Source organism: Procambarus clarkii, chromosome 83, assembly GCF_040958095.1.
Source record: "Procambarus clarkii isolate CNS0578487 chromosome 83, FALCON_Pclarkii_2.0, whole genome shotgun sequence".
Taxonomy (NCBI): domain Eukaryota; kingdom Metazoa; phylum Arthropoda; class Malacostraca; order Decapoda; family Cambaridae; genus Procambarus; species Procambarus clarkii.
In genome coordinates this window covers 4,828,148-4,843,147 of record NC_091232.1, presented here as the reverse complement: position 1 = coordinate 4,843,147, position 15,000 = coordinate 4,828,148, and the positions used below count along the sequence as shown (strand labels likewise).

The window sequence follows — 15,000 nt, the reverse complement described above, 5'->3', positions numbered from 1 at the left end:
ATTTCCTGGCTGCTTTCTTCAGCAAGTCCCAAAGACTTGGAGTGGCAAGTCTCCCTGGTGTGTGGGGCTGGCTGTGGCAGCTGCTGTAAGCTCCAGCCTACCTGCCTCTTGTCCTACCCTGCCATAACGTCTTGCCCTCTCTCTTAGTTCTCTTTGCCCTCTCTTTGACCTACAGCCTAAAGTTTCTACTTTCTCTCCTCCTCTTCCTCCCCCGTCCCCCCCCTCCTCCTTCTCAACGACAACTCAACCCAACCACTTTGGGTGGACGGTAGAGCGACGGTCTCGCTTCATGCGGGTCGGCGTTCAATCCCCGACTGTTCAAATGGTTGGGCACCATACCTTCCCCCCCCCCTTGTCTCATTGCTAATCCTTATCCTGACCCCTTCCCAGGACTGTGTATTCGTAATGGCTTGGCGCTTTCCCCTGATAGTTCGCTTCAACCCATTCAGACTTGTGTACGAAACAATTACAGTGTTTCCTATATAATTGCACCACATGTAGCACTAAAATTAATAGTGATTTATGGACGAAAATGTTCCCTCCACGTTGCATCAGATACAATTTTAATTATATTTTTACAGTACAGAAGAGACAAATTTCTCAAGTTAATGCTACGTACTCACCTTGTGCTTGCGAGGGTTGAGCTTCGGCGCTTTGGTCCCGCCTCTTAGCTGTCATTCAACTGGTGTACAGATTCCTGAGCCTATTGGGCTCTAGCATATCTATATTTGAAGCTGTGTATGAAGTCTGCCTCCACCACATCACTGCCTAATGCATTCCATCTGTTAATTACTCTGAGATTGAAAAAACTTCTTCCTAATGTCTCTGTGGGGTCTCTAACGTGTACTGTTATCTCTCACGCAGGAGATATCGTACTAAATTATATTTTCCAATATGTCATAATTATCTTACGTGATGATCTTTTCCCTTATTCAATGATATCCAGGATAGTGATTTTATTTTCTTATACATATTGATGTTATCTTACAAATTGATACCATCTTATATACACCAAAACACCTCTTCCCTCCCCCCCCCCTCCTCCTCCTCGCCATTAACCTCCTAATAAACATGATGATAACCAAGAAGGTACTCCAAGATGGCGGCTATATGCTTCGGTAAATACTCCTCTGGCCTTCCCAGGCAGCTCAACACTGGTGCGCGCGCATGTACTGCCTCCCTGCTGGGCGCCATGGGGCCTTCCTTACACACACTATAGAGGCAACATTCTTACTGAATGTTGAGAGAGAATGTTGAGCTCTCCTTCGGGAAGTGGCCACGGGAATCGTGGGTAACAAACGCCCTTTGATACATTCCATCAGAAGGTATTATATATATTTAGTTGAAAAATTATAATTTGTAAAAGAAAGGTGCGAGTTAGAGAATCTTGTACTGCCTCAGTACAGTATTTGTTTATATAACTATTGGGGGGTTTACATTGTATGCTGGTCAATGGTATAACAGTTTCATGCAAACTCACATTAACTCCAAATAATGGTAACGTTTTATCCCTGGTAAATATTATGTACAAGTGATAATGTATTGTTACATAATTCTATTAAAGACAAAAAAATAATTGAATCCCCACAACTGAGAATATGAGTAATGTATGAGGATGGAGGAAGACCTTTACGGAGGTCCCTCCATCTCCCTTCCACTCCATCGGTAATCGCGTACTCTTCCAGCCCTCTCGTTTGTTCTCTCCCTCGCCCTCTGTTCGAATTCTTTTCCATTTCTCTCTTCTTGTTTGTATTATTTTCCTTCAGTCTCACCCCACTTCTATCCCCCTTCCACCTCCTTCCCTCCCTCCCTCTCTCCATCCCTCCCTCCCTCCTGCCCTCCCTCCCTCCCTCCTGCCCTCCAGGCCAGCACTAGTGAGTCACCTCAACAAGGAGGAGGGAAGGTCTGTAGTGAGAAAGTGGGACTTATAAGCGACTAAAAGACCAGTTCCTCAACAACCTTTCTTCAGCGCCCCCCTTCAAGACCACCTAGATCCCCCCCCCCTTTCCCTCCCTCCCCCCTATACCCTCTTCTTCCCCTTGTTCCCTCCCTCTATCACCTGCCTCTATTGCTTCCCCCCCTCTCTATACTTCCGTTCCTCGTGCTTTTAAGCTCATTATATGTTTCCTTCCGTTTCTTAACCCCCCTACACCACGCCTGTTCCTATCACCCCCCCCCCCCCTCCCCAGAAGCGCTTACCTCACAACACCCTCCCTCAACCCCCCAAAACCTCCCTTCATCTCACCCCTTCTCTCCTGCTTGCGTGCCTTCCCCTCGACCTCCCAATAAAGGGTCTCACATCATCACTTGAAAAGCGGCATGGAAGCGAATGATCAAAAGAAGAAAGACCCAGCGTGGGGGGTTGAAAAGGGGAGAGAGAGAGAGAGAGAGAGAGAGAGAGAGAGAGAGAGAGAGAGAGAGAGAGAGAGAGAGAGAGAGAGAGAGAGAGAGGGGGGAGAGGGAGGCTATATCACCCAGCCAATGCAATAGGCCAGTTATAGTAAAGTATATATACGATATATTTATATATTACGAGTGGGACAGGTAGACCATAACACTGTCCCCGAGTGGGACAGGTAGACCACAACACTGTCCCCGAGTGGGACAGGTAGACCACAACAGTCACACAATTAAGTTTCTTACAACCTGCTGCTGTTATTTTTAATGTTGCTATTCAGAGTACTTCCAGTGGTGGTTATCTTGAGATGATTTCGGGGCTTAGCGTCCCTGAGGCCCGGTCCTCGACCAGGCCTGCTTTCTGTTACATATCCCCAGGAAGCAGCCTGTTGCAGCTTCCTGTCTAACTCCCAGGTACCTATTGACAGCTAGGTAACAGGGGGCATCAGAGTGAAAGAAACTCTGCCTATTTTCGTTTCTGCCTCCGCTGGGAATCGAATCCGGAATCTCAGGACTACGAATCCGAAGCGCTGTCCACCCAGCTGTCAGGCCCTCGGTAGTGGTAGTAGTGCTTCTGCTGTTGCTGACGGCGCTGCTGTTGATGCTGGTGATTGTGCTCTTGTTGCTGCTGCTGCTGCTTCACTTCCTGTTGCTTCTGTCTGTAGCAGAAGCAGCTACTACCGCTGCTGTCTTTGTTGCTTCTGCTGGCCCGTACCTGCTTCCTTTCTCATTACATACCACATTTTTCATCTCCTCGGCTCCGCAGGAAGCGTAATTATCCCTTTTTTTGGTAATCTCGCTGCTAATTCCGAGCGGTGACTCACGTGGGGGTCTGAGGGCGCCGTGTTCCGTAATACTTCCCTGCTACGGGTATACGCCACGGAGCGCCACGCACCGTTTTCTTTGTTGATGTGTAATTCAGGTATGAAGAGAGGTGAGTAGGGTTATCCTGTCGAGGGGGATTGGGTAAGCTCTTGCTGCATTCTCATTGGTCGGTTGTGGATGTGGTGTAAATTAATTGTTCCGTCTTGGTCTTGTAGATGAGAGGACGTACCTAAGCTGGCTGTTGATAATTGGATGAGAATACTTGATGTGAAGTACTTCGGCTATGTATAATCTCCTGTTGTCGGTATGTTAGTCCAATAATTCGGTATTGCTGGTCAGAATATCTGTGGGGATATTATGGTTCAATGCAGGCATGGATTTCACAATGCAGGTGTGGGCTTCACAATGCAGATGTAGGCTTCACAATGCATGTATGGGCTTCACAATGCAGGTGTGGGCTTCACAATGCAGGTGTGGGCTTCACAATGCAGGTATGGGCTTCACAATGCAGGTATGGGCTTCACAATGCAGGTGTGGGCTTCACAATGCAGGTATGGGCTTCACAATGCAGGTATGGGCTTCACAATGCAGGTATGGTCTTCACAATGAGGGGGGGCGGGGGCACCAAAATCTATCTGATGTGGGCAAACTATCGTAGTATCATGTGTGGGGATGCTGCAGACAGCTTCTCCGGGGATGAAGTGAGATATCCATAACAATATGTCTGACTCCACAGTCCTTCTTTTGCGCACAAAGCGATGTAAATAAGAAGAGTTTAATTATGTTTGGAATACATATACATATGCAGCTCTTGACAAATTTCGTGATCATTCACTATTTTTTTTGTTAAGATCAATGCATATTCGCTGTTTACTTTGTTTCATTGGTGTATTTTCCATTGCTCTTATAACATTGCATTATTTTTATTGGAAGGTTTTCATATTATATCAAATTTCCCATATCCATTAACCGGGTTATCTTGTGTTATCACACACAAATTATACTAATGAGACCGTCCACACATTAGGCATCTTTGGCTATCTATACATAACATACACTCTAATAACACCACAACAGAACGTTGGATGGATAACGTTGTCAAGGCATCTGCCAGACGCTGGCTCAGTTGTATCTTAATACTCCTGTGCATCTTGCGTTGTTTGGAGGGGGGGGGGGTGTTGTATAATACATCCACACGCTCTTCTTCCCTTTACACATCTTGTTATGTAGATTCTGTCCACTTGACCAGGGAGCCGAGCGGACAGCACGTTGGATTTGTGATCCTGTGGTCCTGGGTTCGATCCCAGGCGCCGGCGAGAAACAATGGGCAGAGTTTCTTTCACCCTATGCCCCTGTTACCTAGCAGTAAAATAGGTACCTGGGTGTTAGTCAGCTGTCACGGGCTGCTTCCTGGGGGTGGAGGCATGGTCGAGGACCGGGCCGCGAGGACACTAAAAAAGCCCCGAAATCATCTCAAGATAACCTCAAGATAACCACTTGTGTAATGTCCTCTGACGGTCTAGTTCCTCTAGATTATGAGAACCACTTTTTTAACTGTTATCTGTTATTTTCTGTTATCTTTATTTTCTTATGATCATTCCCATGGAAGTGTTGTTTTCGTGAGCAGACGATGAGTCACAATAACGTGGCTGAAGATATGATGATCAAACCACTCATCAGAAGACCATGAGACGGCCACGTTTCGGTCCTAGACCATTCTCAAGTCGATTGTGTATTCACAATGATTTGATCATTGTATTCATGATCACCTGAATGATTTTTGTTTCGGAAAACTATCACGTCAGGTTCTTTTTATTGTTATATTCTATCTTTTTTTAATGTGACTCAGTCATCATTTGTGTAAGAAATATCTAGGCGTAACTTATATATTATTGCACAATGCAACCACAAGACCCTGAAGAATCTGTGAGTGGAATCGAACCCCCGCATTTCTAAACTCCTCAGGCAGGGAGTTCAGGGATGCAGAGGTTCGATCCCATTGTACAGCTTTAATTTATATTCCTATATATATTATTCTTTTCTGTAAATTCATATTTTTACATATCTTTTTGTTCTTAACGATGTGGTGCAGGATAAAGACGTTGATAATAGTCTTAAATGAAGATGAGAGTGTAATGGTTGTATATAATATTTTACAGACGTAGAGAAGACTCGCTGCTTATACAAGGAGAGGAAGGTGTAGTGAAGGTGAGGAGTGAGGCAAAAAGGTGAGTGATTATGTCGCAAATCATATTTTTATTCTCTCATATTTAGCAAGTAGAGTTGTAATACTCACGTTTTCCCTCATGACTATTCAGGTCATCCTCCATTGTTTTTTATTTTGTTTTATTTTTTGTTTTTAATTTTCACGAGTTATGACACTTTTCATTTATTTATTTATTTATTTACAAGAAGGTACATTGGGGGTTAACAGAGAACATAGAAATTAAGTTGATTTTACATTCTTATAATGCTCATTAGCATTGAATTATCTGCAAACATTGACATAAATCATCAACTTTTTCATCCAGGTCATTTACGTATGTCAGGCCATAAGACAGACCTCTTGCTACTTCACTTGTGACCTTTCACTCTGGAGAGTTTTGCTTTCATCTTAACCTTCTTCCCAAGCAGAGACGTACGCTCTAATTCAGTTTAGCAGCCTCCCGGTACCTCTGATTGATTGTCAACTGTCTATGACAATCTCTTGTATGTAACCACAACTGATAATTGAACAACAACTGATAATTGAGGGCGAGTCTTTTTCCCGATTCACCTAGCAGTAAATGGGTGTCTGAGAGACAGCTCCTACGGGCTGCTTCTTTTGTGTGTGTGTCTGTGTGTCTGTGTGTGTGTGTGTGTGTGTTAGAGAGAAATATATGTAGTACATATGAGAGAGGAAAATAGGGCGGGGTCCAAGAGCTAACAGCTCTGTTCTGCAGGCTCAAATAGTAAATACACACACCCAACCCCCTTCCAGGTTGCAGCCCACGCCTACCGTGTAACCTCCAGGTACTTGTTTCTGCTAGGTGAACAGAGGCATCGGGTGGAAAACAACTGCCCATTTGTTTCTGTCTCGGCCAGGAATCGATCCAAGGTCCGTGGATTGTAAATCACGAACACCATCAACATTGGAGGTGGTGGTGCAGGACCACCATCAACAGAGGTGATGGTGGAGGTGGTGGTGCAGGACCACCATCAACAGAGGTGATGGTGGAGGTGGTGGTGCAGGACCACCATCAACAGAGGTGATGGTGACGGACCACCATCACTAATGGTGACGGAGACTGTGGTGGGAGCAGAGAGGAGGAGGACTCAAGGGGCCTATGGTGAGGTATTTGGAAGATGGAGAGGCTGCGGATAATATTGCCGACGACAAGGTCTGGTTAATTGGTGCATCCATCTTCCCCCCCCCCCCCCCACCCCCTTCACCACCCCCCCTCTCCTCCCCCCCCCCCCATCCAGCTAGTCCTACCGACCCCTCGTTCACGGCTCCTTTGACACCACTTCTCACCTCTGACAGTTTTGACAACTCGGCTGACTGTTGACAGCCAGGCCTATTGATGACGTCTCATTCCCGAGCCGTCACCTCCCTCAGCATCCCCGGTTCTCCCGAGTAAGGGAGAAGGTTGAGGAATGCTGCGTGTCAGCAGTTTATAAGGCCCTTCCGCATGCCAGGTTATTGTTGATGTGAGAGAGCTGCGGGCGTTGTCGGCTGTTGTGGCCGGCCTCCACGCCCGCTGACACTGCTGGTGTCGGGTAGTGTACTGGCTCTATGGTCCCTCTTCGTGTACACTTATACTGGCTCTATGGTCCCTCTTCGTGTACACTTATACTGGCTCTATGGTCCCTCTTTGTGTACACTTATACTGGCTCTATGGTCCCTCTTCGTGTACACTTATACTGGCTCTATGGGCCCTCTTCGTGTACACTTATACTGGCTCTATGGTCCCTATTCGTCCACCAGAAGGTTGCACCATTTAAATATTGGAAAATATGAAAAATCTGTTATAGAAATGCATTTTACATATTTGAACAGCTGCTGAAACTCTATGGACTCGGCGGCCACTATTTCATCTCCATAGACTTCATGGGGGTATCTTCATATACTGCTGACTCGTCTCAGACGGGTTATCTTGAGATGATTTCGGGACTTTTTTTTAGTGTCCCCGCGGCCCGGTCCTCGACCAGGCCCGGTCCTCGACCGGGGTGGCCATGGAGCCAACCCACATGAAAGAGAAGGGGAGAGGTTTTAATGAAATCACTCTCCTTAAAGAGGTTGAGGTTGTTGAGGAGCTGGTTGAGGAGCAACGAGGTTGTTCCCCAATCTGCCTATGATAGTCCCCTAAGTCCCACCACTCACCCTGTAAAGTTTAATGAGGCTAGCCCCGAGTGCCTGAGCTTGTTTGCTCCTTGAACAAACGGTAATAGATATAGCTATATTCATCTGTCTTCCGGAGACAGTGATTATAGAGCTGTTACAGCTGTCGCAGTTGGCTTCATTCCCGACTCGTAGTCGGGGATTTCGGGTTCGATTCTCGAGCAAGACAAAAATCTTTCTAGTTCATTCCACTTTCTCATATTCCTCGGTACCTATGATGCCTGATGTCCCAGCTGCTCTCTAGGGTGGGTATTCCAATGATAAGTCTACATATTGTTGACGCTAATATCGTAGCCACTCTGTATCTTCTACACTTGTCCTTTGCGCTCCATGAAGCGAGGCATTCCATGCTGGTGCTGCTTAAAATGTTCCTAGTCTCACATTATTTAAATATGCTGTACGGGAAACAAAAGGACAGGTGAGTAAATGTAGGTGAGTACACCCAGCCTCACCCTGCCCTTCACACACACACCCTGCCTCACCCTGCCCTTCACACACACACCCTGCCTCACCCTGCCCTTCACACACACACCCTGCCTCACCCTGCCCTTCACACACACCCTGCCTCACCCTGTCATTAAAGTCTTCCGTTCACCCATAAATGTTGTAAAGTTGCTATCGTTTATCATGAAAATTAACTATAATATTCATAATAATTATGATACAAATACTTATTATAATATTTATAATAAATATTAATAATAATAATAATAATTGTCGCTGCCAATGTCCTTGTGGGAAGTGACTTGTGTATCAGTGAATATATCAAAACTATTTATGGGACTCTCTCACTTCTCTTCCTCTTTACTTCCTTCCCTCCTTACTTCCCTCCCTCCTTACTTCCCTCCCTCTTTACTTCCCTCCCTCCTCACTTCCCTCCCTTATTACTTTTCTCCCTCCTCACTTCCCTCCCTCCTCACTTCCCTCCCTCCTCACTTCCCTCCCTTCTTACTTTCCTCCCTACTTCCTTACTTCCTTCTCTCCCCGCCTTTTCTGTCACAGCGCCGCAGTTCTCCTGTTGTCCCAGGCTCCACTCTTCACCCCCCCCCCCATCACCCTTCTCATGGGTCCCACCTACCAGCAGCTGCCCGGCCGAGGGGGTGAGACGGCTGGGTGAGGGGAGACGGGCGAGGAGAGAGAGAGGAACTCAAGCTGGGCAAATATCATTGGTATTTATAAGTTTTCCTCTTTTTTATGTGCTTGCTCCATCATCCTCTGTCTACCTGCTCCATGTGACTGTTTTCTCTCTCTCTCTCTCTGTCTTTCTCTCTCTCTCTCTCTCTCTCTCTCTCTCTCTCTCTCTCTCTCTCTCTCTCTCTCTCTCTCTCTCTCTCTCTCTCTCTCGTCCATGGTGCCAGGTAGTGCCATAAGCACCTGTAGAGAGAGCGCCGACACTCGAAACCTCTGAGGACAACGCCCCTCGCCTCGTGGATTAAATAATTTCATACCACATTACAGGGAGTTTCCTGACGCAGGCTGTACCCCGACCTTCCCCGCCCCGCCATCACGTGCTGTACCATCCTTCAGGCTCCCTGTAGCCCACGTGGCTTCACCACATCCATGCAACTTCAAACACTTTTTGGTATCTTGAAACTACATTAGAGGTGGTGGTGGCTGTGCCAAGCTGCGTCCGCTGGGGATTCGCACGCCTTGCGATTTCAATTGTATTCCATAAGAGATGAGACCATCCGATATAGTCAGTCATGGCTTTCTCATTCCAATGAAGGGTCAAACGGTTCTGGCATTTTTTAATTATAAGGCGTTGTTATTCCCTGGTGGCCATGCCATACGCTCACAGGGAAGTCTCACGCAGATGTTGATTGCAGGTCCCGTATTGTCGTATATATAAAAAAGACCTTATCGTCCATCGAAGCTTTTGTGGGTAGTCTAAGCCGCGTATGTTGCTTTTGTCTGCACCTCGGCGGTTTTATTCAGTGGGGTACCATCCTTTTCACTGCAGATTCACACGCTGATGCTATAAGCTATATTGTATATTTAAAAAAAATGGCAATATTGAGTGTCGGGTGAGGGAAATCCTGTCAGGTAGCGCCCAGGTACGGTTATTTTTAATTACATCACAGACCGTTTTCCTGAGTGGCTACCTACCTGTCTCTCACCTCAAAGCTATTTGCATCTGCCCCTTTCCCATATGTGGAGCAGCTGGCCAGGTACGGGGTCTCGGGTTACTATAGTCGCCTCACCACTCTGCACTCTTAACTTTCCCACACTTGCCAACTATTCAGTCAAAGCAAATATCCACGGCTTTGACCATTTCATTTGTGTTGCAAGGTCGCAAGAAATGCAATGGAAAGTTGTGACTGCTGGGTCTTGGCATTGTTAATTTTGTTGCAGGTTGCTTTCAGGCAAAAATTTCACAGAACCCTTGACTAGCGTCGTTTGTGCAGTGGGCAGGTTCCATGATGGACAAGGAGAGCTGCAGCCGTAGTTCTCACGAAGGTTGGTGCTTTTGCCAGTGGTTGTCCCCTTCACTGCCGCTCTTCGCTTGCCCGCTGGTTCCCACGTGTTTGATCTAGCACATGTTGCAAGCCTGCTCTTGCAGAGGTGATGTTTCCATGGCGTAAGTGCTGCTGCTGCTGCTGCCGCTGACGCCACGAGGCTGATGGGTAAAATGGTCCCTCTGTCGCCCTGTACCACAGCCTGCTGGCTTGTGCTGTGGGGAGCTTGTGGTGTGAGGGAGCTTGTGGTGTGAGGGAGCTTATGCTGTGGGGAGCTTGTGCTGGGGGGAGTTTGTGCTGTGGGGATCTTGTGCTGTGGGGGAGTTTGTGCCGTGGGGAGCTTGTGGTGTGGGGAGTTTGGGGTCTGACAGTACTGTGGGGAGCTTGTGCTGTGGGGAGTTTGGGGTCTGACAGTACTGTGGGGAGCTTGTGCTGTGGGGAGCTTGTGCTGTGGGGAACGTGTGCTGTTGGGAGCTTGTGCTGTTGGGAGCTTGTGGTGTGAGGGAGCTTGTGCTGTGGGGAGTTTGTGCTGTGGGGAGCATGTGCAGTGGGGAGCTTGTGCTGTGGGGAGCTTGTGCTGTGGGGGTTTGTGCTGTGGGGAGCTTGTGCAGTGGGGAGCTTGTGCTGTGGGGAGCTTGGGGTCTGACAGTACTGTGGGGAGCTTGTGCTGTGGGGTAACGCTGTGGGGAAGATTTTCACTCAATAATTGTATCAATTAAACATTACTTAAAATGTGTAGAAATAAAAATCCATTATGCTCCTGTACTTTGGAAAAAAATATATAAAGTCATTTTGAGCAAATAATATCTAAAGATATCACACACACACACACACACACACACACACACACACACACACACACACACACACACACACACACACACACACACTTCATGAGCTAGATCCTGACCCTCCAAGCACGTTTTATATGAACACATACAGAGTAGAGGAACGCACACCCATGTATAAGAAGGACCCCCACACTATACACTATACAACATCCGACACACTCAGATACAATCATACATCATAAAATACCCCCCCCCCTGTGTCACACCAACACTATCATCAAAGCGCCGATAAAAATGTGGCTTTCATCCCTTCCTGTTCACCAGCTGGCAGTTTAAACACTTGTGTGGTCGTAATGAAACTTTATTGTTGAAATCAAGAACTGCAGCTCCCTGGAGATGGGGAGTAGAGGGGGTGAGGAGAGGTGGGGAGGAATGAAGATGGGGAGTAGAGGGGGTGAGAAGAGGTGGGGAGGAATGAAGATGGGGAGTAGAGGGGGGTGATATGAAACAGTAGTGGAGAGCAGGCTTCAGCTTTGTTAACCAATCAAGGGGCAAGCGTTATCCTTGTAACCATCCAAGTGGCAGGCTTCGACAACTAAGCCATCCAAGTGGCAGGCTTCGACAACTAAGCCATCCAAGTGGCAGGCTTCATCAACTTAACCATCCAAGTGGCAGGCTTCAGCCTTGTAATCAAGCTAGTAACAGGATTCAGAATTAATCATTCTTAATGAATTACTCGAATGTATTTTTCATCTTAAAAATTGTGAGCATATACCGTAGAGTGTTGTAAGATGATACTAATAATAATAATAATAATATTTAGGCCAAAGTACATACATAGGAACTATACATAAATAGACAACACATACATAACAGTGGAGGATACATGAACATCAAATGCACTGTACCTGAAGCCACTAATACACAGAGCGTATTGTGAATACAAAATTATGAATATAATGAACGCAACAAAAAGAATACAACATCATACATGTGTATACATATACATTTAATTGTCTGACATTTGTAATAATCATATTTTGAATTGGAATTGGATAGTAATTAGAATAATGGACAGTTAATTACAACATTGGGTAGTTAATTACAGCATTGGGTAGTTAATTACAGCATTGGGTAGTTAATTACAGCATTGGGAGTTAATTACAGCATTGGGTAGTTAATTACAGCATTAGGAGGAAACAGCATAATTTCCCCTGCGTTATACCGTCGCCATGTGCGGCTCAGGAACGCTCGTGAGTAGACAGTTCCTGAGCAGCGTAAGGCGTTGTTGTCTAATCTTGTCAGGTCATGTCTATGATCTTATCATCAGTGATCATTAAATGGATTAGTTTAATGTAATCGTTGTAGGGAAATATTTAAGGCTCATTATAATCCGCTCTTACGTAATTATGAGCCTCGCTTATGTAGTTATAAGCTTCTCTTACGTAGTTAAAATCCTCTTTTTATGATAGTAATCCGCTCTTTCATGAGTGTAATCCTCTCTTACGTGATTATAATCCTCTCTTGCATGGTTATAAGCCTCTGTTACATTGTTATAAGCCTCTCTTACATGGTTATAATTCTCTCTTACATGGTTATAACCCTCTCTTATATAGTTATTAGCCTTAAATAGTTATTAACCTCTCTTACATTTTATAACACTCCTGCATGCTTGTAATCCTCTCATATATGGCTATAATCCTCTCATATATGGCTATAATCCTCTCATATATGGTTATAATCCTCTCATATATGGCTTTATCCTCTCATATATGGCTATAATCCTCACATATATGGTTATAATCCTCTCATATATGCCTATAATCCTCTCATATATGGCTATAACCCTCTCATATATGGCTATAATCCTCTCATATATGGTTATAATCCTCTCATATATGGCTATAATCCTCTCTTACATGGGTTATAACTTTCTTTTGATATGGATTATAATCCTCTCTGTTATCACGAACGCAATTTTCGGGACTGCAGGTGAGGCGATAGGATCGGCCTCCCAGGTAAGAAGCCCATAGGATAGGATCAACGGATGCTCACGGACAAAACGGATTGGATTCTTTTTAAAAGCTTTCTTTTTTCTATTCCGTGTTCTATGCCGTTGGCGCACAATATGTCACCCCGGGAAGGTAAGGCCGCTGGTCTACCTGGCGCAGGTAGACCGAATCAGCCAGTACTGACGAAATCCTCGGGATTAGGCACCTAAAAATGTCGGGCGATTTTTAGGAGGGGTCGGGGGGTATGTGCGTGTTAGGAGCATATGTAACCCCCTTCCCTCTCTTCCCCCTTCCCCTTCTTCCCCTTCTTTCCCTTCCCCTTCTCTCTCTCTCTCTCTCTCTCTCCACCCACTGCTGAAGGAACACGTGTCGGGGTACTTAACTAGTTGTTCTTAGCTAGTTGTACTTGCGGGGGTTGAGCTCTGGCTCTTTGGTCCCGCCTCAGGGTGATGGACTACAGGCGCTTGTTGTGGGTGATATAGACAGTTGGTGTTGTTTCCGTCAGTGGTGGACGGGGTGGTGTTGAAGGGTGGCTCCTGGGACGGCTGTGGCAGCCACTGACGGGTGTCTAGAGGGAGGCGAAGGGATTGGGCCACACCTTAGTGTTCAGGGGGCCAGATTCACGAAGCAGTTACGCAAGCACTTACGAACGTGTACATCTTTCCTCAGTCTTTGACGGCTTTGGTTACATTTATTAAACAGTTTACAAGCATGAAAACTTGCCATTCAACTGTTGTTATTGTTATAAACAGCCTCCTGGTGCTTCGGAGCTCATTAACTGTTTAATAATTGTAAGCAAAGCCGCCATAGATTGAGAAAAGATGTACAGGTTCGTAAGTGATTGCGTAACTGCTTCGTGAATCTGGCCCCAGGCTGGCTATTGTGTCTTGCTGTCTTAGTCCCTCTGATCCGCTTCTTCGGCGCCATCTGTCTTTCTCTTTGACGATCCATCCATTTACATTCGTTTTTATTTTCCTTTGCATGTCCCTTTCTCATCCGTGTCTTCATTTTCTCCTAGTATTAACGTCGTCTCTCTATTCATCTGTTTACTTTCTACCAGTTCTCTCTCAGTCCCTCCTTGCCTCCCTCCCTCCTCAGCTTACCTTCCTTTCTTCCTTCTCCTTCCACATCTCCCCTCCTCTCTTTTTTCACCTCCAGGCCTCTCAATGGCAGGCACTCCTCCACCTCTCTCTCAGCTGCAGCGCCTCCTCCCCCCCCAGGAGCCTTGTACGGTGTGGGGTTAACATCTGGTGCTGACACACACACACACACACACACACACACACACACACACACACACACACACACACACACACACACACACACACACACCAGTCGGTGGAGGCTGACTCCATACACAGTTTCAAATGTAGATATGATAGAGCCCAGTAGGCTCAGGAATCTGTACACCAGTTGATTGACAGTTGAGAGGCGGGACCAAAGAGCCAAAGCTCAACCCCCGCAAGCACAACTAGGTGAGTATACATACACGCACGGACAGACGGACAGCGGTCGGGAGTCGCACTCCAAAGAACCCGGGTTCCACTCTCGGCTTAGATAAATTATGGGGAGAAAACGCTATAAGCCAGTATGACCATACAACACTTGGAAGGGATACGACTACAAGGATCTGGGATAGGAAGGAATGAGGCCCAATTCTCGGCCCAGGCAGAAACAAATGAGAAGCGTCTTTCACCTGATGCCTCTGTTCACTTATCTTTAAAATGGTACCTGGTAATTAGACAGCCGTTGCGGGCCGCATCTTCATTGTATATTTACTACTTATATTTATTAATTGTGCCTGCAGGACCGAGCTGTTAGCCGTGATGCCAACCTGTGTGGCCCTAGTCCGCAACTCCCACCTAGTTTATAAAGCGCCAAAAGACTGCTTAAGAAAGTCCCGAGGTTATGGGAGACCGAGCACACGTCGCTGCAGATCAGGAGAACTAAAGGAGACAAGGCTGTAGGTGTAACCTGCTCGGGGGACAAAGAACAACATGGATAAACTGAGAAGCAAACAGAGAGGAATGATGAGAGCTGAAGTCCCAGTTGACTCACCAGGATGTAAGGAAGCACTGCTCTACTATGCGGGCTGTGAGCCACTGAAATAAGTACACTCCAACTCCATTCATAACATC

General features: G+C 46.3%; 1 protein-coding gene across 1 annotated transcript in view; it reads left to right on the top strand.

The window, feature by feature from the left end:
• The window catches only part of mor (SWI/SNF- related protein mor), a 117,386-nt gene that overhangs the window by 43,994 nt on the left and 58,392 nt on the right, over positions 1-15,000 (top strand). The window contains exon 2 of the mRNA XM_069316318.1: positions 5,382-5,450. The gene's annotated coding sequence lies outside the window, so the exon portion shown is untranslated. The remainder of the gene's footprint in view (positions 1-5,381; positions 5,451-15,000) is intronic.